Here is a 25,136-nt window from a genome sequence, read left to right as displayed (position 1 = left end):
ACAGTAAGTCATTTTAATGTTAACAGTTTTTATTGTTATTATCCAATATATTCATATCGAAATATACCTAAGCAGAAAACCTACAAAAGCTAAAACCAGTAGTGAAAATGTTTACTGTGGACGACGGAAGTTGTTTGCCAGGACCGTATTCTGATTAAACAAAAATGATGACTAAAATGAATAGTTTTATCCAATCTGAAATTTTTACAACTAACAATACTCCAAATAGCTCCTCTACAAATCAGTTAAATGGATCACCTACATATTCTTCCGTAACCAACCAAACACCACACACCAACATATGTCCATCAAGAAAACAAGGAATTATATTTGATGCAATTAAAAATACGAAACTAGAAGATTACCTGTCTGCTCTGAGTCTTTTGCTACAACCAAGCGACATTATTTTCTGTTCAAGGTTATCAAATAATAGAGTATGTATATATTTAGCAAACGAAAAACTAGTTGACGATTTTATAAACAAAAATGAAAAAATCAAAATAAACCAACAACTCTTACAGGCTCGCAGATTTGTTAACCCAAGCGATTAATATTGTCCAGTGTCTGTCCCTCAATCTTACACTCGGTCCTCATATCTGCATTAGAATCATATTATGGATTAAATCTTCAGTCACCTTTAACATTCCTAAGAATAGGTACATTTACACCGCAATTCCAGCACATTTTGAGTTTCAGACGCCAAACCTACATATCTCCACTAAATAACCAGACACTACCAAATTGATTCTTTATTACACATGAGGAAACATCATACAGGATTTACCTATTATCAGATAACCAATCTTGCCAAACATGTAAGCAAACCAACCACTTAAAAAAAACTGACCAATGTTTACTTCGATTACAGCAGATAATTCAACATCAAATAACCTTTTTCCAAACCATTTACCAAATCTAAAAACCCAAAAAACAATTACCAACAACAATCAAAAGAAGAAAGTAATATACAACAAAAAATCCAACCACTAACTACACAACAAGAACCACACATACACCCAACCAAAGTAGAGTCACAAGTAACAAACGACCTAAAAATGGATCTAGAAAATGAGACACCTACAGAGGAACATACTTTCAAACACCAAAAAATAAAGAGAAGAAAGTCAAATCAGATCAAAATATCAAAACAAAAAAAAAACAATAGAAGAAATGCTAAGTTACAATAAAAAAAGATTATATGATAACCCGAATTCTAACTATCCTCTAACTTACGAACAGGTAATAGATTTTATTGAAAGCTGTGATGGCTCACCAAATCCATTGAGTATCGCCAAAACGTATGTAGGAGAAACAGCAGAGATCGCAGATCTATTGAATAAAATATATCCTTACCTGAAGGACCGAAAAATTAAAGTCAAATGCTCTCGAATAAAAACTAAAATATTAAAACAGGGCAACCTAGAAACAGACTTAGATAGCGACACATCAACCGAAACTTATTAATATATCAATCTTCTTCTTCTTCAGGTGCCATCTCCGCTACGGAGGTTGGCAATCATCATAGCTATTTTAATTTTTGAGGCAAAAATTAAAATATATCAATAAATACCTACAATTTATACACCGTATACACCGATACGTCAAAAATGAAGACAGAGAAATAAAAGACAGATGAAAGCAACGCAAAAACAGACTAGTTTGTGAATTGTGCAACAGTGTTCTAACGGTAAAACAGTGAACAGTAAACTGTGAACAATGAACAGTGAATGACGGAAATATAATATACCCAACTACCTAAAAAAATGATACCCTAGAAGAAAATATAAATACCTACTCAAAATATCTTCTTAACTTAAAAACTACCAACTACATACTTCCATTGATCAAACACATATTGTAATACACATATATTGTAAACTTATGTAGGTACATTATTTTTATCAACTGTAACAGTAATCTTAATGCACTAATGACCCTGCGTGGTAGATCTGTTAATAAAATGAAAAAAAAAAGATATTCTGGGATGATTAGGTAAAAAGCAGGGCTAGTTTGTTAAATTCGCAGATAATTTGATAATATAAATAATCAATAAACGCAATTAGGGTGATTTTAAATATATATTTTTAATTGTTTAGACTTTTGGGCTAATTGAATTGTTATTTTAATTAGTAGTATTATTAAAACAATGCATATTTATAATTTACACAAACCTAATTTTGACACTAAAATATTGGTCGTCAGTTTATTAATAAATATTATAGTTTAGTTTGTTTTCTATCCAACAAACTTTAATCAATTATCTGTAAAATGCTTCAACTATAAACTGTAAGCTGTAAACGTTATAAAAACATTAAAAGCAGTAGCAAATTCTCTGATAATTGCCTCTTAAATATCTAGGCATTCAAAATTGCTCAGTAGAGAGCCTTATTTGTTAGAATATTCGATAGTATCCTCTTTCCTTAATTCTTTATTCTATTGTAATATCGAACGACTTACTTTCATCTTATACTTACTTCCTTCATGCTTGAATTATAGATCCAGGTACTAGTTTTCTTATTTATACATCTAACATTTATTTTAGTATAGTAACAACGATGCATAAAAACATTATTTAACTTTTTTGTTATTTTCTTTTGGCTTTCATTTTATGGAGATGTCAAACATGTCAGAAGAGAAATTTGCGAATAACGTGGGCATCTATTAGGTCTGGATCACGCATATGAAAAAAAAATTGATTAATAGCAAGCTAAAAATTTTTTAATAGCTTAAAGGTGTCTAGTCGGACAAACTTTGATATATGGGAACACTGGAACAGGGGAAGTTTTAATTGTGGAACAGGTTAAAAATTTGGAACGGTTAGACCACGAAAAGGCACATGTATTTTGTCCGACAGAACAGACTTAAACTCTCCGAACAAAGATTAAACTCTCATGCAAAAATCAGACTACTATTTATCACCAAAAGGGCGTTTTAATGAGTGTAACATGTAGAATATGTCAAATGACAGGAATTATGTGCCCTTTTCGTGGTCTGACCGTTCCAAATTTTTAACCTGTTCCTCAATTAAAACTGCCCTTGTTCCAGTGTTCCCATACATCAAATTTTATCCGACTAGACACCCTTAAGCTATTAACAAATTTTTAGCTTGCTATTAGTCAACTTTTTTATACGCGGGATCCAGACCTATATGAATGAAATATTTAGAATAAACGTTCTAGATTTCTATACGCTCGGTCTATTATTTAAACATATTCTTGGTCAGGTTAGCTTTGGAAACCAATGTAATCCCCAACTGATGTTCTGTAATGTCAGTTAAGGCGGGATCTCACTTTTCAGTTTCGCTGACGCAGTCTGACTGATTCATTAATAATGAAAAATAAAAATCCACGTTTGCATTCACACGTTTCATGTTTTGCTACATTCAGTACATAGCTAATCAAAACATTTGATATCGTGCTAATGAAAATGTTTAAAAATATTAAGAACAGCTGTTCGCGAAGTATGTTTACAATAATTAGTAAATTAATTACAGAATATTCTAGTGAATCAAAAGAGAAAAAAACGTCGTAGATGGTGGGCCAGGTCCTGGATTTTTCACAGCATTATATGGAGTACTAGTGAAACTATATTGAAAGATTTAGTTTTGGAAGATTCTGCAAAAAATTGCTCTCAAAACTTGCCACACTGAACAAATCACGGAAATGTATGTTCTCGCGCTTCAGTTTCTATTTATTATGCGATCATGATCAGTCAAGAATGATAAAAAGTAGAACTGGTGTTCACTTTAACTGGAAGTATGAACGTACTGATCATTTAGAATGAAAATGTGTTCTCATATTCATTATTTGTTCAGTATCACTGAATCAGTTAGACTGCGTCAGCGAAACTGACAAGTGAGAACCCGCCTTTATGTTTGTAAACGTTACACTGATCAGTTCATATCATTATTTCTATTTGACTATCATTTTAAAATTTTGTGAATTAAAAATGGCATTTGTGGTTAACAACGGATCCAACAATATAATTAGCGTGCGATCTTTCAATTTTTGTGTGCCAAATATTTCGAACCTTTGCAAAGTTATATCTGAATTCAAGCAGTTTATAGAAGTAGATTTTTTTGCACATCCAACAGTCTATGAATTGTGTGGTAAATTAAAGACTGGAAGAGGCGAATGATAAGCCGCGACCAGGTGCATGGTTAAATGCATCAAGAGAGTGAAAAAATGTGGCACGTGTGGAAGACAGTCTGGCAATCTTTTCGATGATGTCAGTTTTACCTCTATTCTTTTCCTAATCTCTTAGTTTTTGATTTTGTCTTGCAGAGTTATTCTTGCAATATATCTTCTTCAAACTTTTGTTCTTCTGACACTATTCAATCTTCACCTGGGGTTCGATTATTTTTCATTTTTTTTTCAGGGCCTCTTTGATTTTTGATTTTGTAATATCGGGCATTCAATCTGATCCTTGGTTTAATACCCCAGTTTTTATGTAATTGGAGGTTGCGTATGGTCATCTTTTTTCTTGATTTGTATAACTTTGTGTACAACTCTTCGACTATTGTTACTATTTCATCTGTGTTCGTAGTTTCTTCTCCAATTCCATTTCTTAGTTTGTTAATTTCTGTTTTTCCTTTTGTACGCTTATTTTCAATGTGTCATTATTACCATATACGTATTATCTTGCCACTAAGCAATAAGACGAAAACTTCCAGAGAAGCCCTCACGTGGTGTCGTGCTTCTGCCCGTAAATTCTAGACCTCATGTTGCCAAATAGTGAAAGAAAACATAAAACTGGATATGGAGATTTCTTACAAATACACAGAAATGGAGGATATTAGAGCATCCAGCCTATAGTCCTGATTTACAGAATTGCCATTTTCATATCTATGAATGACCGGAAAAACTGTTCAAATGTAATTGCTTTCAGTTGGACTAAAAATCACAAATTGTCGTAAAAAATTTTTCGAGCAACTGCCACAATAGCTTTTAAGCAGGTATACAGGGTGAGGCAAATAAACGGCCTATTAGAAATATCTCGAGAACTAAAGGCAACAGAATCATAAAAATTGGAATAAAGGGGTTCTGAAGGATGATCTATTAAACGAAAATATTTTCATCTCTTTGCAACTTCCGGTTTATAACTTCGTTTTTTTAAATGGGACACCCTGTATATTTTTACATTTTTGGATTCTCTTCGATGTCTTCTTTCTTAAAATATAAGGTTTTGTAATATTATACAGGGTATTTTAAAAGATAATTACGTTTCTTTATTAATTTCGTAGCAAAATTAACACCCTGTAGAATTGTAGTAGTTTGACATCTAAAACTCTAGTTACGTTCAAATGATTTTTAATATACTCTACTATTGTTAAGAATCATTAGTATAGCTAAGTTTTTAATTTTAGTATACAGGGTTGGTCGAAACTCGGAATGAGTATTTTCTGAGTTCTCTTAAATGGAACACCCTGTATTTTAGTATTGTAGTGAAATGATATTTTATGGTACTTTTTTATTTCTTAAGCATTCCCTATACCTAACTGCTGTAATTTGTGCTTAATTGTTAATCGCACCAACAATTTTAACTATGTAGGTATTTTGATAGCTAAACCATTATTGGTAATTTTAAGGACCAGTCTGGATTAATATGTATTTATTTCTGAAAAATTATTTGGGATTGAGTATTTTCACGGCCAACCTAATGAAATTTTACGTATTTTTTGTTGCAATTAATGTTTAGCTTGAATCACCAATAATTCACAAATTAAAGCAGTTAGGTATAGAGAATGCTTAAAAAATAAAAAAGTACCATAAAATATCATTTCATTACAATACTAAAATACAGGGTGTTCCATTTAAGAGAACTCAGAAAATACTCATTCCGGGTTTCGACCAACCCTGTATACTCAAATTGAAAAGTTAGCTATACTAATGATTCTTAACAATAGTAGAGTATATTAAAAATCATTTGAACGTAAGTAGAGTTTTAGATGTCAATCTACTACAATTCTACAGGGTGTTAATATTGCTACGAAATTAATAAAAAAACGTAATTATCTTTTAAAGTACCCTGTATGATATTAAAAAACGTCATATTTTAAGAAAGAAGACATCGAAGAGAATCCAAAAATGTAAAAATATACAGGGTGTCCCATTTAAAAAAACGAAGTTATAACAACTTCCGTTATAACCGGAAGTTGCAAAGAGATGAAATAATTTTCATTTAATATATCATCCGTCAAAACCCCTTTATTCCAATTTTCATGATTCTGTTGCCTTTAGTTCTCGAGATATGTCTAATAGGCCAGTTATCTGCCTCACCCTATATACATCAGTTGGTGAAAAAATGAGATCTGTGCCTTCATTTTAGTGGCAATTATTTGCAGATGTATTTATCAATATTCTCTCGTCTCGTATATTCAATCCAATTTTGGCTAGATTATTTTAAAGTGATTTGGACTAATTCCTATTGCTAGACAACAACTACTGGTTTGACTAGAACATTAACCGCACGCTGAAGTTGTTACATTTTAGTGAAAGGTGCATACTTAGCCATTGTTTCCTGATGCGGCCTCTGGCGACACTATTCTGAAATATTTCGCCCAATATTTTATTTTAATACTACAATATTTGACCGGCTACTAGTCACAGGAAATAAGTAATAAAAGTGTATTATTGTACTAAGTATAACAAGAATAAAATACCGCTAAACGCCGTAAAAATGAGCGGCGCATACAATATGCCTGTAGTCCAGAAAGCCACTGCGCATCCGCTAGGAAAAATATTCTAATTCGGATTTTTTGCACAATCTTACTCAAAAAGGACCTCTTTTAACAAATTTGCATGTTGCCAGGACCAAGAGTTGGTCAAAAATTTTTTAAACGTTTTTTTTTTTGTTTTTTTCCTAAAATTATTTTTTTTTGTATGAAACAAAATTTTTTTCGGTTTTTTGGATCATTCCAAACAGAAAAGGTCTTTAGTGACTTTTCTCTAAAGTTGATAGTTTTTGACATATAAGCGATTAAAAATTGAAAAATTGCGAAATCGGCCATTTTTAACCTTCAAAAACTATGTGAAAAACTGAAAATTTAAATGTTGCCAAGGTAGGTAGATATTCTTTAAACATCGATTGGTGAAATCCCGAAGAGTTTTTTGCAATACAATATTCAAAACTCCTTTGTTTTTTAATTGCTAATCAAGCGTGCGCGACACTATTTTCCACCGTTGCATGTGTATGCAGTATGGTGCAAATGAAAGGAATAAATTGGTTATTTATATATTACATATATGGTATACTAGTGACGTCATCCATGTGGGCGTGATGACGTAATCGATGATTTTTTTAAATGAGAATAGGGGTCGTGTGCTAGCTCATTTAAAAGGTCCTTCAATTCTCTATTCAGTAATATAAACATTTGCATAATTATTTATACAGGGTGTCCAATAATTTAATTTTTTTGTCCATTTGCCATATGATTTAATTTTATAAAAATTTTTTGGACACCGTATATAAATAATTGAGCAAATGTTACTGAATAGAGAAATTACTGAATAGAGAATTGAAGGTCCTTTCAAATGAGCTAGCACACGACCCTATTCTCATTTAAAAAAATCATCGATTACGTCATCACGCCCAGAGGGATGACGTCACTAGTATACCATATATGTCATAATATCATAACTTAAAAATAAAAATCGACCTATTTCGGGATTTTTCCTTAAAGTCGCCGGTTTACGAAATAGCGAATTTAATCCTTTCATTTGCACCATACTGCATACACATGCAACGGTGGAAAATAGTGTCGCGCACGCTTGATTAGCAATTAAAAAACAAAGGAGTTTTGAATATTGTATTGCAAAAGACTCTTCGGGATTTCATCAATCGATGTTTAGAGAATATCTACCTACCTTGGTAACATTCAAATTTTCAGTTTTTCACATAGTTTTTGAAGGTTAAAAACGGCCGATTTCGCAATTTTTCAATTTTTAATCGCTTATATGTCAGAAACTATCAACTTTAGAGAAAAGTCACTAAAGACCTTTTCTGTTTGGAATGATCCAAAAAACCGAAAAAAAATTTGTTCCATGCAAAAAAAATAATTTTAGGAAAAAAACAAAAACAAAAACGTTTAAAAAATTTTTGACCAACTTTTGGTCCTGGCAACATGCAAATTTGTTAAAAGGGGTCCTTTTTGAGTAAGACTGATGCGCAGTGGCTTTCTGGACTACTGCTACAAAAGATCTGATATGAATATTACGTGGCACGAAAATGCATTTTCATTTTGATGGAAAACAAAATTTTAGCTTTATTTTAAACGATTTTTCCATAATATTTGATCTATTTGAAGTAAAACGCGCCAGAAAAGAGTAACTTTGATACAGTTTGAATTTTGAAATCCTTTTGTGGCGCGTTTACTTTAAATTTAGCAAATATTATGTAAAAATCTTTTAAAAGGAAACTACAGTTTCTATTCGTTTTGCATCACAATGAAAATACATTTTCGCGATACGTATTGTTCATATCAGATCTTTTGTAGCTGAAATATTGTATGCGCCACTCATTTTTACGGCGTTTAGCGGTTTTTTATTCTTGTATCAGGAGTAATTTTCAAAGGTATTTATAAATTAAATGTATAAAGTTGAATGCAATGTTTCTCGATTACACGTTAAGCTTTATAAATGGTTGCCTTTGTCGCATTATCTCCCAAATCATCTAGTGTCTATCGAATGTACACTAGATTTTTTTCTATTCGAAATAGATTGAAAAAAATATTGGGATGGCCGGTAAATGAACTCGGATTGTCCCTTGCCAGTTCAAATTTAGCGTCGTAACTACACTACATAACATACATAAAGTGTACCTATTTAGTGTAACCACTACAACTACATAAACCATTTCGGGAATAATCGTTAATTGGATTATATTTTTGTAGCTTAATAACTTCTAAACGGTTTAACCGATTTCGATCACTAAACATAAGTTTGAAACATATTGACAAGTAGTATGTATCTGACGAATCTAAGGTCAAGTATGACAACTAAAGTTATTACAGGAATTATTGAGCTTGAAACCCCGTTTTATCCCATAGAAAATATATGTGATCATATTTATGAAGCCTATAACTTAAAAATTCGAATTTTCCCGGATATGAAATATACACCTTCAGATTTGTCTACAATCCTTCTATAAACGCTCAGTTATTGGCGCAATTCGTAGGTTGAAATTTTGAGTAATTGTCGAAAAACCAAATTTTTCAAAAGTTAAGTTTTTCACTTTTTCGGCTATACTGAGCCGTGTGTATGTCTGATCCTGACAGCTTAGACACCATTTGAAAGCTTAATTCAACGCTATTGGTTTGGTGTATTTGCGGTTCTCCTGTCTCTTTTTAAACCGAAGATATATACCCCCAAAAACTATGCCGTTTTGTACCTACCAAGTCCTATAACTAGCTTGGAGAATTCTGTGGTTCAAAGGAAAAGGGGCATAAGTCACCTAGTTAGTCATTTTTAGGATTTGCCAATATTAGCAAAAGAGTAAATAGAAGCTATGCGCGAACTAAATATTTCAAAATAACAATATATATAAAGCCCTTCTAACCAGAGTAAAGATGATTTATTAATTAATCTTCTTTTGTGATATTTGTGTAATATTGTACTTTTTGAATTATTATTATTTTTTATTAGTTTTGTGACATATGTCTCTTTTCCAAATTATAAAACAGGTAACACATTATTGTTATCCATACTTAAGCCCCTTTGTATTGTCAGTGGGTAAATAAAAGAGAGGTTTTTTTAATTATTTATTTGGAAATTTTGTTTAGGATATTATTGAAACATATCGTCCCAATCACAAACATAATCTGCATCACTGACATTGTTGCCGTCTGGTTAATTTTCATAAAATGCATGGCATTCTGAATCTATTAAATTCAAAATACTTAGTAAATCTTTCTTTTTCTCTCTGCTTATGCTGAAGAGCTCAAGGGTCCCGTGTTGCACCTTTCGGGTTGCAATGGACCCTTCGATTTTTCCCTTTGGCAAAATGAAATGCACTTAAATGGTTCTTCTTGTTTTAGGGATGTTTTGTACTTAACAATGCCTTCATCAGTGCCATATGAAATCAATCTAATATCGTGCCACACAAATTTGCTTCCATTTATATCAAAATGTCTTAGTTGAAGTGGCCCTTTTAAAAGTTTGGAAAAGTTCAAAAAGTCACATGTGGTTGTGGTTTTTCCATGAACACAATTATTGGATTTTGAGTGTTGGAATTCAACTTTATTATTTTTGTTAAGTGTTAGAATACACATGTGGGGTCTCTCTTCATGGCTGGGCCAGTTCTCCGAATACATTAGGGCGATAAACTTTTACCTAAAATTGCACATGTTACAAGGGATGTGAATGTCAGAACTGTATGTTAGTGTTAGTTCTGCGTTCGATACAGTAGTCTAGAAGAATATCTCGTTGTAGAAACACGTATCTTAATTTCTTTGTATATTGTAATATTACGGTTTTTCGGTTAAAATAAATAGTTTGTTTACTATTATTTGTACCTTTTATTATCTACTATTTCTAATAGGTTCTGGGCTCAGTTACGTTGTTAGCTCACCTGTATTAAGATAATAATTAAAAGTGTACAGTCGCGAAATTTTCGTGTTAACCGAATACATAATGGCGGAGAATGCGAAATATAACGTCGAAAAGTTGAACGGCAAGAACTATCAATCTTGGAGTTATTTAGTGAAAATGTTACTCATCAATGCTGATCTATGGGAAATAGTTTCGAGTGAGTTACCATTAGAAGCAGATCGAAGCAGTTCTTGGAAAAAACAAAATAATAAGGCTTTGTCAACTATAGCCTTACTTGTTGACGTTAATCAATTAGTGCATATCCGGAACAGGGAATTCGCGCGCGATGCGTGGATAGCGGAATGGGACGTTTCGGCGTCGCCGTTTCGGCGTGGCCATTTCGGCGTGGCCGTTTGGGCGTAGAGCCGTTTCGGCGTAGGCCGTTTCGGCGTAGGCCGTTTCGGCGTCGGCCATTTCGGCGTCAGAAATTGTATTTTAGTTGACTAAATACCTACATTGTGGTTTATTGGTCAGGCAATTTTTTGGAAAAAAATCTTTTAATATAGTTATTTAAATACATTGGAGTTCATTGGTCACACAATTTTAACATTAATGGTCAAGTAGAAAAATAAACTAAATATATTTCTTTTATAAACATTTTGTTATATTTTATTCTGCAAATACCTATATTGGATTTTTTATTAATGCATATTAATAATAATTGCTGTTCTCTTAATTGTCCCAGAGCTAATTAGATGATAACTGACATTTTTCAACTTTAATTAGACATACATTATATGGTATATAGACGGAGAATTTTAATATTGTTAAAATATCTTTTTTAAGCAAAAATATTTGCAGAATGTATATTTTAAAAAAAAATTAAATTATACAATATTTTCTTGAAAGGAATCTGCTTTTAAAATATTTACCATTAGTTAGTATAATAATAGTTATCCCTATATTTATTGCAGTTTCTTCGAAAATTTAAATACAAAATTCTATAAATCACATAATAATGTTATTAACATTTCCTCGAAAACTAAATTACCTGTTAATTCCAAATGACATTATCATGTATCAATTAGTTGTTGATTTCAAAAATTACATTATAATGTCATTAACGAGAGATGCAAGTTATTTGTTGATTTTAAATATTCGAAAACTAAATTAGTTGTTGATTTCAAAAATTACATTATAATGTCATTAACGAGAGATGCAAGTAATTTGTTGATTTTTAATCTTAAGGGAAATTTTAAGTAGGTACCTACCTATTATTGATTTGATTGGTTGGATTATTGAGGGTACAGCTATATAAACAGAGATCAGTTTAAGAGTTTATGTAGTGTCTTATAATATTTCATAGTAGTATTTATACGATATACAGACGAAGAATTTTTAAGCTATGGAACGAAAAATTTTATCGACCAGAGGAAGAGAGAAATTTACCACTGATGGTTTCATGTATGTTTTTGACGCTGTTAGTAAAAGCGATGAATCCCTAAAATTTTGGAGGTGTGAGAGGAAACAAACGTGCAAAGCAAGAATACATACAAGAGATGGTGAAGTCATCAAGAAAGTAAATGTTCACACTCACGACTCCTCGGCGATGGACGTGGAAGTAGCACAAGTTGTTACAAAAATGAAAAAGCGTGCTACAGAAACAAACGAAGGGACAATAGTGGTAATCAATGAGTGCCTGAGAAATACAAGTCAAGCTTGTCATGGTCGGCTCCCAAACACTGGCGCGATGAGAAAATTCATCAGACGAAAACGTAACGAAGTTCATGCAGCCCCATCAAATCCGACAACTGTTGAAGAGTTAGTAATTCCCGAGTCTTATCGTGTTTACACGTTACAAGATGGTGTAGAAGAAAATTTTTTATTAGCAGATGATGGAGAAGGATTGCAAAGAATTTTGATTTTCGGGAGAGAATCGTGGCTGCAACATCTACAGACCTCAGATGTGTGGTATGGTGACGGTACATTTGCTATAGCACCATCTCTATTTTTACAAGTATACACAGTTATGGCCACAAAATATAATGGAGTCCATCCAATATTTTATGCCATGCTGCCGAATAAAACAAGATCCACATATACCCGTATGTTTGAATTGATCAGACAAATTGTACCAAATTTGCAACCCAGAGCAATCCATTGCGATTTCGAACAGGCGGCATTTAAGGCAATGGAAGATTGTTTTCCAGGCGTCGACATCAATGGATGTTTTTTCCATTTGGCACAAAATATGAAGAAACAAGTGGCTGCTATGGGATATACGAGAGAGTATAATGCTGATCCACAATTCGCTTTAAATTGCAGAATGTTGACAGCATTAGCATTTGTTCCTATCGAACATTTAGATGATGCCTTTGCCGTTCTAGCGGAAGCTCTACCTGCTGAACACCAACCACTTGTAGACTGGTTTGAAGACTACTATATTGGACGTATGAACAGAAGAGGAAATGGCAGAAGACCAAGTTTATTTCCCCAAAGGATGTGGAACCTCTACCAGAGAACTCTGGATGGAGAAGACCGGACAAATAATCACGCTGAGGCCGCCCATAGAAGACTCAAGATGGAATTGGGAGCAGATCATCCAACCATATGGAAATTTATAGATGGCCTGCGTCAGGTGCAGAAAGGTCGAGATGTCTATTTCGAGCAACTTGTGGCAGGTAATCTCCCACCATTGAAATTAAGAAAATACAGAGACGCAGATGATCGCATTTCACGGCTTGTGGGAAATTTTGATGCAAACGGGGATGTTTTAGAATTTTTAAGAGGACTAGCACATAATTATAATATGTAAGTAGGTACTTTATTTTAATTAATATTTCGTGAATAAGTTTTGTAGGTTAAATATAAATGTCTTGTATGTAAGTATAAATGTTTCAGAATTTTTAATTGGACTAGCACATATCTAATTATAACATGTAAATACTTTATTTTAATTAATATTTCGTGAATAAGTTTTGTAGGTTAAATATAAATGTTTTGTATGTAAATATAAATGTTTCAGGATTTTTAATTGGACTAGCACATATCTAATTATAACATGTAAATAATAACTAAAATAAAATATTCATTTTTCCAAAATCTTGTTTATTCATTTATTTATATATAATATCTACAGCTAGAAGCCAATTACAGATATTACATTAACTATGAGCTAAATAACAAGCACACACACATAAGTATAAAATTGACATATACAAATCTACCATTAATATTAAAATTTTGTGATCAATGGACTCCAATGTATCTATTTAAATAACTATATTAAAAGATTTTTTTCAAAATAATGTCTTACTAATAGACTCCAATGTAGGTATTTAGTCAACTAAAATAAAATCTCTGACGCCGAAATGGCCGACGCCGAAACGGCCTACGCCGAAACGGCTCTACGCCCAAACGGCCACGCCGAAATGGCCACGCCGAAACGGCGACGCCGAAATGTCCTAGACCCGTGGATAGCGCTAAGGGAGTATCATCAGAAATCAAGTTTGTCTAGTATGGTGTTTTTGTTAAAGCAAATCTGTAGGCTATCGCTAGAGGAGAATGGTGATATGGAAGCACACATTAGTTTATTCCTAGAATCGTTTAATAAACTGGCCGCCTTAGGGGAAGAAATTAAGGACAGGTTCTCAGCAGGAATTTTGCTGGGAAGTCTTCCAGACTCATACAGTTTTTTGATTACAGCGCTGGAAAGTAGGCCATCGAGTGAATTTACTCTAGAATTTGTTACGAGTAAATTAATAGATGAGTACAGGAGACGTCAGGGAGCTTTGGGAAGAAATCAGGAGGAGTCGGTGATGAAGTCAGTATACGAGGGTAACAAAAATAATGGTACTGCAAGGGCAGAAGCAAGGCAGTGTTATTTTTGTAACCGGAAGGGCCATTTTAAACGAGATTGCTTTAAGTACAAAGCGTTTAAGAAGGAAAAGGCCAATAAAGTCACTGAAGGTACTGATGATGCATGTTTTATGGTTAATTATAGCTCAAGGGACGGAAAAAGGGATTCTGCTTCGTGGTATGTGGACTCAGGAGCTTCGAGCCACATGGTTAATTACAAAGGATTCTATACCCAATTTGACGGTAGCAGAAAAGGCGTTGTAAGTTTGGCGGAGAAAGGGCAATACTTCGAGGTTCAGGGTATAGGAACAGGACTTATTGAGTGCGTGACTGGATCGGGAGTGGAAAATTTAAAAATCGACGAAGTGTTGTATGTGCCGGGATTAGACTCAAATCTGCTTTCGGTGAAAAAGCTAACAAGTGCGGGACATAATGTGCAATTCGATAAAAACGAGTGTAAAATCGCTTTACACGGAAAAGTCGTCGCGAGTGCGGTGCCGTCACCGGACTTATACAAACTTTCAACTGTGGACCATGGATTGAGTGCTGTGGAGCACTCCAGCAACTGTCAACATGCATGGCATAGACGGTTTGGACACAGGGACATGGATGCAGTCAAACACTTAATGGAAAAGAAAATGGCAGTCGGGATTGATATGACTGACTCTAGGATTAGGGAAACTTGTGAATGCTGTATGAAAGGTAAAATTTTACGTAAGAGTTTTCCAAAATTTTCTCATAGCAATACATTTAATATTCTTGACTTATTACATTCGGATATTTGCGGGCCCATGAAGACTGTTACTCCAGGGGGTAAACGTTATATTTTGACTTTAATTGATGATTTTTCTAGATATACAACTATATATTTATTAAATCATAAAAATGAAGCGGTAAAATGTATAAAAGAGTTTATAGAATTTGCGAGTAATCAGTTAGGTAGGGTTCCAAAAGTAATTAGGTCGGATAGGGGTGGCGAGTACGTAAATAATAATTTAAGGGAATTTTTAAAGGGTAAAGGTATAAAAATTCAATATACAGCGGGGTACTCTCCAGAACAAAACGGGGTTGCAGAAAGAAAGAATCGATCTCTAGTTGAAATGGCTAGGTGCATGTTAATCGATGCGGGTTTAGCAAAGAAATTTTGGGGGGAAGCGATAGTGACAGCCAATTATTTGCAAAATCGATTACCTACTAAGTCGAAAGAAAAAACGCCCTATGAATTGTGGCATAAAGTAACACCGAATGTGTCGAATTTGCAAATATTTGGGTCTACGGTTTATAGCCACATTCCCAAAGAAAAAATGAAGGATAAATTTGATCCAAAAGGTGAGTCACTGATATTTGTAGGTTACTCTGATGAATCAAAAGCGTATAGTTTGTTAAATGTAGATACAGAACGTATTACAATTAGCCGTAGTGTGGTGTTTTCCAAGAGAAATATATGCGTCGAGAAAAAGGAGGCAAAAAGTGAGGAATTATCCATTGGGTCCATGATGGAACGGGAAAAAATAGAGCCAAACGACGTAGAAGACAGAGAGGTTGCAAATTTTGAAAACACGGAGGAAATAGAAAATTCTACGGACACATCTAACACGTATGAGAGCTTAAGTTGGGAAGAATCCCATGACAATGACGGTGATTCTAACTATCAATTAGATACAGATCTCGATATAGAGAATTCAGGTGATCGTAGATCTAGCAGAATAAATAAAGGTATTCCACCTGAGCGCTACATAGCAAAGTTGACAGAACTCGAAGAAGTAGAACCTATAAACTTTAAAGAAGCGCTTAAAAGAAGTGATAGTGAAAAATGGAAGCAAGCTATGGAAGAGGAAATCACGTCATTAAGGAAAAATAAAACTTGGGATTTAATACAAGCACCAAAGGGAAATAATATAGTCTCATGTAAATGGGTATTCAAGTTAAAAACAGGCGAAGATCAAAGATCGAAGAAGTACAAAGCACGGTTGGTAGCAAGGGGTTTTAGCCAAAAGTTCGGCGTAGACTACGATGAAGTGTTCGCTCCGGTTGCGCGGCAAGCTACTCTTCGAATTTTATTGACAGAGGCATGGAGAAAAAATCTCATAGTAAGGCATATAGATGCAAAAACAGCCTTTCTAAATGGAGAACTGTCAGAAGAAATTTTTATGAAACAGCCTGAGGGATTTGAAGAAAAGGATACAAGTTGTGTTTGCAAATTAAATAAAAGTTTATATGGTTTGAAACAATCTGCCAGAACTTGGAACAAAAAGCTTGATGAAGTTTTGTCTAAGAGAATTTTTGTAAAAGCAATATTGATACATGTTTATATATCAAGGTAATAAATAATGAAAGGGTTTACGTACTTATATACGTGGATGACATTTTAATAGCAGCAAAGGATACACAGGTAATTGATACATTTGAAGAGAATCTAAAATGTAATTTTGAAATAACGAGTTTGGGATTATTACAAAATTATCTAGGTATGAAGATTGAAAGGTGCGATCAAGGGATATATAGTTTAAATCAAGCCAGTTATATTGACAAATTGCTGAACAAGTTTAAGATGAAAGATGCAAAAGAGTCGAATATACCGCTGGATGTTGGATACTATAAGCTTAGCAGAGAGAAGCCGATGAAAAACAGTGAAATATACCAACAACTGATTGGTGGTTTATTATATATTGCGGTAAATACTAGACCGGATATATTGGCAAGCGTCACCATACTAAGTCAACAGAATAAAAATCCAAAAGAAGTAGATTGGAACGAAGCAAAGAGGGTGTTAAGATATTTAAAGAAAACTAAATATAAAAAGCTTATTTTAGGACAAGAAGGAACAGATAATGCATTATACGGCTATGCAGACGCTGACTGGGCAGAAGACAAGGGGAACAGGAAATCCAATAGCGGGTATATATTTTTATTACGGGGTTCGCCTATAAATTGGGGATGTAGAAAACAGAATTGCGTGTCTCTATCATCAACTGAAGCAGAGTACATAGCATTGGCTGAAGGCTGTCAGGAAGCAATTTGGTTAAAACAGGTTATAAAGGAATTTGTGGGTTTAGAGCCGGAAATAGTTATATACGAAGACAATCAAAGCTGTCTAAAACTTTTAGGAAATCACAAATTCAGTAATCGGACAAAACATATCGATACAAAGTACCATTTCGTAAAAGAATTGCATGAAAAAGGGGTTGTTAACTTTAAGTATTGTCCTACCGAGGATATGATAGCTGATATGTTGACTAAGCCGCTGAGTAGGGTTAAGTTAGAGTACTTAAGTAGTAAAGGGGGTCTGTTTGACTAATTCAAAAATAATTTTAGTTGCGAGGGGATGTTGGAATTCAACTTTATTATTTTTGTTAAGTGTTAGAATACACATGTGGGGTCTCTCTTCATGGCTGGGCCAGTTCTCCGAATACATTAGGGCGATAAACTTTTACCTAAAATTGCACATGTTACAAGGGATGTGAATGTCAGAACTGTATGTTAGTGTTAGTTCTGCGTTCGATACAGTAGTCTAGAAGAATATCTCGTTGTAGAAACACGTATCTTAATTTCTTTGTATATTGTAATATTACGGTTTTTCGGTTAAAATAAATAGTTTGTTTACTATTATTTGTAGCTTTTATTATCTACTATTTCTAATATTGAGAAGTGAATTTGGGATTCATTTTTATACTTAAATATTATACAAAGGTATATAAAATTTTGCTGACTTCTAAGGAACTATCAAAAATAATAGTCTACTATTTAAAAAATGAACAATGTGTCCTTCTTCAAAAATAAATTAATATGTAATAAAATACTTTTGGCACTAAAATACTGACAACCACAAAAGTCGCAAAGTAGACTGTGAGAACCCTTTACGTAAGCTATCTGTTACATACAAAGAAATTTATTTTAAACTCATTTCTGTAATCAATCGCCGAAAAGATAAGGAACAAAATAGTATAAGAGCTGTGAGACATTTTTGAGTAGGTATTTTAGGCAACCTGAAAATTTTTCAGGTGACTTTTCTATGATAGCCTAATACAAAAATGCCGGTCTGGCTGGAGGGTAGCGGTTATTTTCCCCAAAAATCCCCCCCAAAGTTAAAAAAAGGGCAAAAATTGATATTACAAAAAATACCATTGACGTGACTTTAAAGTAAATTTAAATATTCAAATATAAAGAAAATAAACAGACCAGGCGATTTGAGGGCGATTTTAACTCTGCAAGATACTTGCATGGGCGTCCCAGGATTATTTTCAGGGGATGCATCTGAACTTCACAAGATTTCATCTGAATCTGTACATACTATTAACGAGTATAAAATATACAACTATACATGCATAGCTATGTACACTCCTTCCGGGCAGGGAGGTGCAATTGTTATTTTGACAGGGTATTTTTTAATATTAAAAATAAATATTCTAAAAAAGACAGGTTTTTTTTGGTGAAATTTTCCAACTGCCATGTGATCAAACAAATTACGGGTGCATATAAATGAAAAGCGCTATAGGTAAGCACCAGTGTGAGAAAGAGCGTATACCGATAGCTGTTTGCGTCCTCTGTTCTAACTGAGCGAGTCCGTTCGCTCGAGAAAAATCACGTGACCTAGCGATAACCATGTTGTTGTAACTTTTTCTTAATTAAAGGAAAATAATACATACTATACAATACAGTGATGAGCAAGCTAATAACCGGCAAAATAGCTCAAAAGGTTGAAAACATAACACATTGCGAAACAAAAAGAGTTTCATCTCTTTTTGTTTCGAGATGTATTATGTTTTCCATCTTTTGAGCTGTTTTGCCGGTTATTAGCGCGCTCATCACTGTAGATTTTGCAAATATGATAGAAAAAAAAAACAAATGTATTATTATAAATATATAGGTAGAAAAGTATTAAACTATAGACTAAATTAATTCTGTGTCTTGTACTTCTTCTTCAAACTCCTCATCTGAGCTTAAATATTCATTCTCTTTTTCTTTGTTAGACTCCCCTCAAGACTCAGATTCGTCTTCTACCTAATCTGTAAATAGTTATAATATGTATTTAGAGTTAATTAAAAGATTATTAGTGATTAATTAATTGAGTTGCTACGTATTCTTTCTTTTAAAACCAATACTTAATACTTTTCCTTATATAACCAATCACATCAGGTTTTTTATTTCTTAGTATATGACCAAAGTAGCTCATTTTTTTCCTTCATAGTGTTGAGTATTTCTTGTCTAATTTTCATCTTTCTTAATGTTTCCGCGTTTGTTACGTGTTGTGTACATTATTTTTTTACATTATTCGATAACACCACATCTCAACAATGGCAAGTCTTTCTTCAGATGCGCCCGTGGTTGTGCAGGCTTCGACTCCGTACAAAATGACAGAGAATACGTAGCAAATCAATTAATTAATCAGTAATTAATTTTTAATAAATTCTAAATGCATATTACAACTATCTACAGTTCATGTAGAAGAAGAATCTGAGTCTCGAGGGGAGTCTGACGAAGAAGAAAAGAATGAATATTTAAGCTCAGATGAGGAGTTTGAAGAAGAAGTACAAGATTCGGACACAGAATTTATTTAGTTTATAGTTTTATAATTTTCTACCTATATATTTATAATAATAAATTTGCCATTTCCTATCATATTTGCAAAATCTATTGTATAGTACGTATTATTTTCCTTTAATTAAGGAAAAGTTACTTAAAAAACTATAATATATAACAATTACTCTAACGTTTCGAGGCACAACAACATGGATATCACCAGGTCACGTGATTTTTCTCGAGCGAACGGACTCACTTCGCTAGAACAGAGGACGCAAACAGATATCGGTATACGCTCTTTCTCACACTGCTGCTTACCTATAGCGCTTTTCATTTATATGAACCCGTAATTTGTTTGATCACATGGCAGTTGGAAAATTTCACCAAAAAGCTGCCTTTTTTAGAATATTTATTTTTAATATTAAAAAATACCCTGTCAAAATATCAATTGTACCTCCCTGTCCAGAAGGAATATACATAGCTATGCATGTATAGTTGTATACTTTATACTTGTTAATAGTATGTACAGGTTCAGATAAAATCTTCTGAAGTTAATATGCATCCCCTGAAAATAATCCTGGGACGCCCATGCAAGTATCTTGCAGAGCTAAAATCGCCCTCAAATCGCCTGGCTTGTTTATTTTCCTAATATTTGAATATTTAAATTTACTTTAAAGTCACGTCAATGATATTTTTTGTAATAACAATTTTTACCCTTTTTTTAACTTTGGGGGGGATTTTTGGGGAAAATAACCGCTACCCTCCAGCCAGACCGGCATTTTTGTATTAGGCTATTATGGAAGAGTCACCTGAAAAATTTTCAGCTTGCCTAAAATACCTACTCAAAAATGTCTCACAGCTCTTGGACCAAAAATATAATACTCAGGTTAAGCAATACAATACCAGTCGTCTGCTTAATCAGCCTGCTTAATCACAAAATAGATTAGGTATGTTACAGCTATCCATTACAAAGAAATTTAAACTCATTTCTTTAGTCAATCGCTGAACAGATAATTAAATCCACACAAATAATACACTATTATAATGTAGTGTTTGAAAGATAAAATTGATGAAAATGTCAAAATCTCAAAAAAGTGCACTTCGTGATAATTACCTCTAATAGGACGATATCAAGAAGATGGTTACGGGGTTTTAGAAAAAATATTAACAATAGAGGAAATAAGAACACATACTTAAGCATCTATAAAAAGTGTAATGTAGATATGTGTAGATGAAGTGTGGCAAAAAAGGAACATTTAAAATAGTTAAAATATGTATGTGCACCCAGTTACCATCTTCAATACTTTTAGATATATTAACAGTTGGTATTTGTTCTCCTACAAGAAAGTTACTGCTTAAAGAAGTGCCTGAAAAGAAGTAAACCAAACACTTTAACAGTATAGCTAATAATATTAGGTACGCTGGTCCACATTAGAGTCCTTAATTTCCTATACAAAGCATAATACAACTTTTATTATTTCATTTAAGGGGAATAAAGGCGCAAAAAGTCGCCTGTCAAAGTTTTCAATGTGTTTTAAATATATTCATTTTTTTGCATCCTGAGAAAACTAATAAGTATTTTTGAAACATTTAAACGCAGAACGAAAGACTACGTTATTGCCTAGGGCCAAATATGGCAAAAGTTATGTTGTATTAACCTGCTTATTGTGATGCATTTTCCAACAACAAAACGTAATATCTGTCTGCTTCTATTAGACTGAGGCATTTTCAACGATATTATTTATTAAATTTTCACTTAAATAGCTGTATTATTTACACAAAGGTAGAAAATAAACACATAAAAACACTTTTAAACAACGCTAACCGTAAGAAGCGCCTGTGAGTTCTGAGCCGTTCCGTAGCGCATTCCAGAACTAAGTCGACAAGATGCCTTATTCCAAAACTAAAACCCTGCGCTGCGTGCCATTTAATAGGCGTAATTTAAGTCGAGTCCCTGTTCTTTATTGGTGTAGATAAAATATTGACTCATGCCTAATTTTTGAATGGCCCTAATGAATAAATGCATTACATTTTTCAGACACGTGGCCTTTTACCAAATAGAACATTTAAAATAATTTTCGTTAAACCGTTTTGACGATTTCAAGAAAAGATGTGACTCATGCCCCGTTTCCTTGAAACCACAGAATTATTCAAACGTTTGTCTTTTGCGGCATGCAAAAGTTCGCCGGTGTTAGTTAAGCCTATCCAATAGGGTGGTTCGAAAAAAACTTTTTTTCTTATTTCAGATCGCTATAGTGCGCAAAAGTTGCCATTGGTATAGACTTGAAAAAAGCACTAGTTATTATTTTTTTATTAATTTTTCTTCCGGTCGCGCAATGCCATTGAAGTTAGCAAAAATTGTGAAAAACCTTAATTTTTCATATATTTTTTTAACAGGCCAGATGGTTTTAATTGCGTTCCTATACCATGAATTAACTACTAAAAGTATAAAAAATCAACATAAGTGCACTTATTATACATTTGTTTCATATCTTCCGGTCGCGCAACATAATACAAAATGAGTAAAATTAGTAGTTTTTGCAAAATTTCGAAGTTTGACTGTTTGGTACAATTTAATCATACGACTTTTAGAGATGGTATAGTTTAATCCAATTACAATAATATACAGTCGGAAAAATGAAAGATTACCCATGAACGAACATATAAAACAAGCTGTATTTTCCTGTCACCGTGTCACACAAAAAATTGGCAAGCGCAAGTACATGTAATAATTATTATTACATGTACTTGCGCTGGGCAATTTTCTTTGTGACACGGTGACAGGAAAATACAGCGTGTTTTATATGTTCGTTCATGGGTATTCTTTCATTTTTCCTACTGTATTTAAAATCCAAGCATATAAGATAAATTTTGATATTCAATTGTTATTCGGTCGCGCAGCTTCGTCAAAAACAGCAGACTACCGAGAGGCGAGGCGAAAGTGACGAATACCAGCGAAACGCGCGCAGCCACAAGTAAAGATACATGTGGGAATACCTCTACAATGGAGTATTTATCTTGTCCATTACAACGAACTGCCATTCCACTATCTTTTCCAACATTTAGATGAAAATACAACAGGCCCAATAGGATATTCCGGACCAATTGGAAAGGCCCTACCTGATTGTGAAAGACTACCACTTATTGATTTTAATCCTATTGATTGTGAAATTCCAAAATTTGACAAGCGTATTCTTAGCAAGCACCAATAATTGTACTTGCTTGAGATATCAGAAGTCATCAAGTCAAGACATTGTTCAGACGACTTTGTAGTGGGTACGTAATCCTAGCCCAACGTCACATTCAAGATGGCTTACTACTGCAAACCGAGTTTTCGTTTCTACATCAGTGTGTCTCACCCTTCTGAAAATCTGAGAGAGATTGTCACATTCATTCTAAAATGCTATAATATGCCTATGTGGTTTGCCACAAAAATAAACCACAAATTCAGAGATGGGCCTAGACATGATTACATAATCGTTGAATCTTCAAGGTACTTACCAGAAGAGCTGTTTCAAGTTGTTGGTCCCGTTTTACAACGGAATGCTTACTTTGCCCATCCGAAAATTTACTTTTGGCTATGGTAACTGATGACAGAAACCATGTCTGAAAACTGGGCTTTAGGCGTATCATGAAGGAAAATCAAGCAATATCTGAAAGTGACTCTATCAGAATCTTTAAACCACCAAAATTAAACTTTGAATCTAAATAGTATTACGAAATTATCAAATGGAACACCAGTACACTGACTCCCCTCTACTGCTAAGAACATTGACTAATGAAGAGATAAAACAGTATGTGAGCAATGACTTCAAGCTTGTTATGAGTATAGATACTTTGCCATGCCATAAACAGCCAGTTGAAAGATGCGTTAAGCTAGTGACCGAAGGTTTAAGTAAAGAGTGTGGACACAGTTCCAGAGACGGCTATATTAGAACCACATTATTGCATCGCTCAGCGATGCCAACGATTAAAATCAACAACAACTGGTAGTCTTTCACAATCAGGTAGGGCCTTTCCAATCGGTCGGGATATCCTATAGTGCCTGTTGAATTTCCATCTAAGTATTGGAAAAGGTGGCGGAATAGCAGTTCGTTGTAATGGAGAAGACAAATACTCCATTGTAGAGGTCTTCCCACATGTATCTCTATTTGTGGCTGCGCGAGATTCGCTGGCATTCGTCACTTTCGCCTCGCCTGTCAGTAGTCTGCTGTTTTTGACGAAGCTGCGCGACCGAATTCCACTTGAATATCAAAAGGTATCTTATATGTTTGGATTTTAAATATATTATTGTAATTGAATTAAACTATAGCATCTCTAAAAGTCGTATGATTAAATTGTACTAAACAGTCAAACTTTTAAATTTTGCAAAAACTACTAATTTTACTCATTTTGTATTATGTTGCGCGACCGGAAGATATGAAACAAATGTATAATAAGTGCATTTATATTGATTTTACATACTTTTAGTAGTTAATTCATGGTATATGAATCTGGCCTGCTTAAAAAAATATGAAAAATTAAGGCTTTTCACAATTTTTGCTAACTTCGATGGCATTGCGCGACCGGAAGACAAATTAATAAAAAAAATAATAATTAGTGCTTTTTTCAAGTCTATACCAATGGCAACTTTTGCGCACTATAGCGATCTGAAATAAGAAAAAAAGTTTTTTTCGAACCACCCTACTGTCCAGTTCTTTATATTTCTCAATTACGATATTTGTTTGCCACCTACTTCTCCGTTTAAGCCACTATTTCATATTAATAACAAAACGTTTGTGTAGAAGTGTTATTGTTCACAACAAAACATCTAAACAGGTTTAAACAAGAAAAAACGTTATCGCTAATAAGGCATAAAATACAATTCAAACAAAATAAACAAATTTTGATTTAAACACAAAAAAAAAACAACATCAAAATCTGAGTGTCCAATTAATTTTACACCCCAGTGTATGTATAATGGATATTTTGAAATTATCTTTAGAGAACGAACTGAAAAATTGTGGAGCTAGTTTTATAACGGTAAAAAGTAAATGATATGTCTCTTTACTTCTGTTTAAACTTCAGACATATGCCATCATCTGTTAATTTGTTCCTTATTCTGGAACGATCCAAAAAACCGTTAATTCTTTCCGTTAATTTGATTTGGTTCAAAAAGCAATAACTGTTATCCGTCTCTGTAAGTCTTTTAAAAGTATTTTATCACCGTCTCAAAATCTTCGAAGAAAAACA

This window comes from Diabrotica virgifera, chromosome 1 (genome assembly GCF_917563875.1).
Source record: "Diabrotica virgifera virgifera chromosome 1, PGI_DIABVI_V3a".
NCBI lineage: Eukaryota > Metazoa > Arthropoda > Insecta > Coleoptera > Chrysomelidae > Diabrotica > Diabrotica virgifera.
This window is presented reverse-complemented; position numbering follows the sequence as displayed.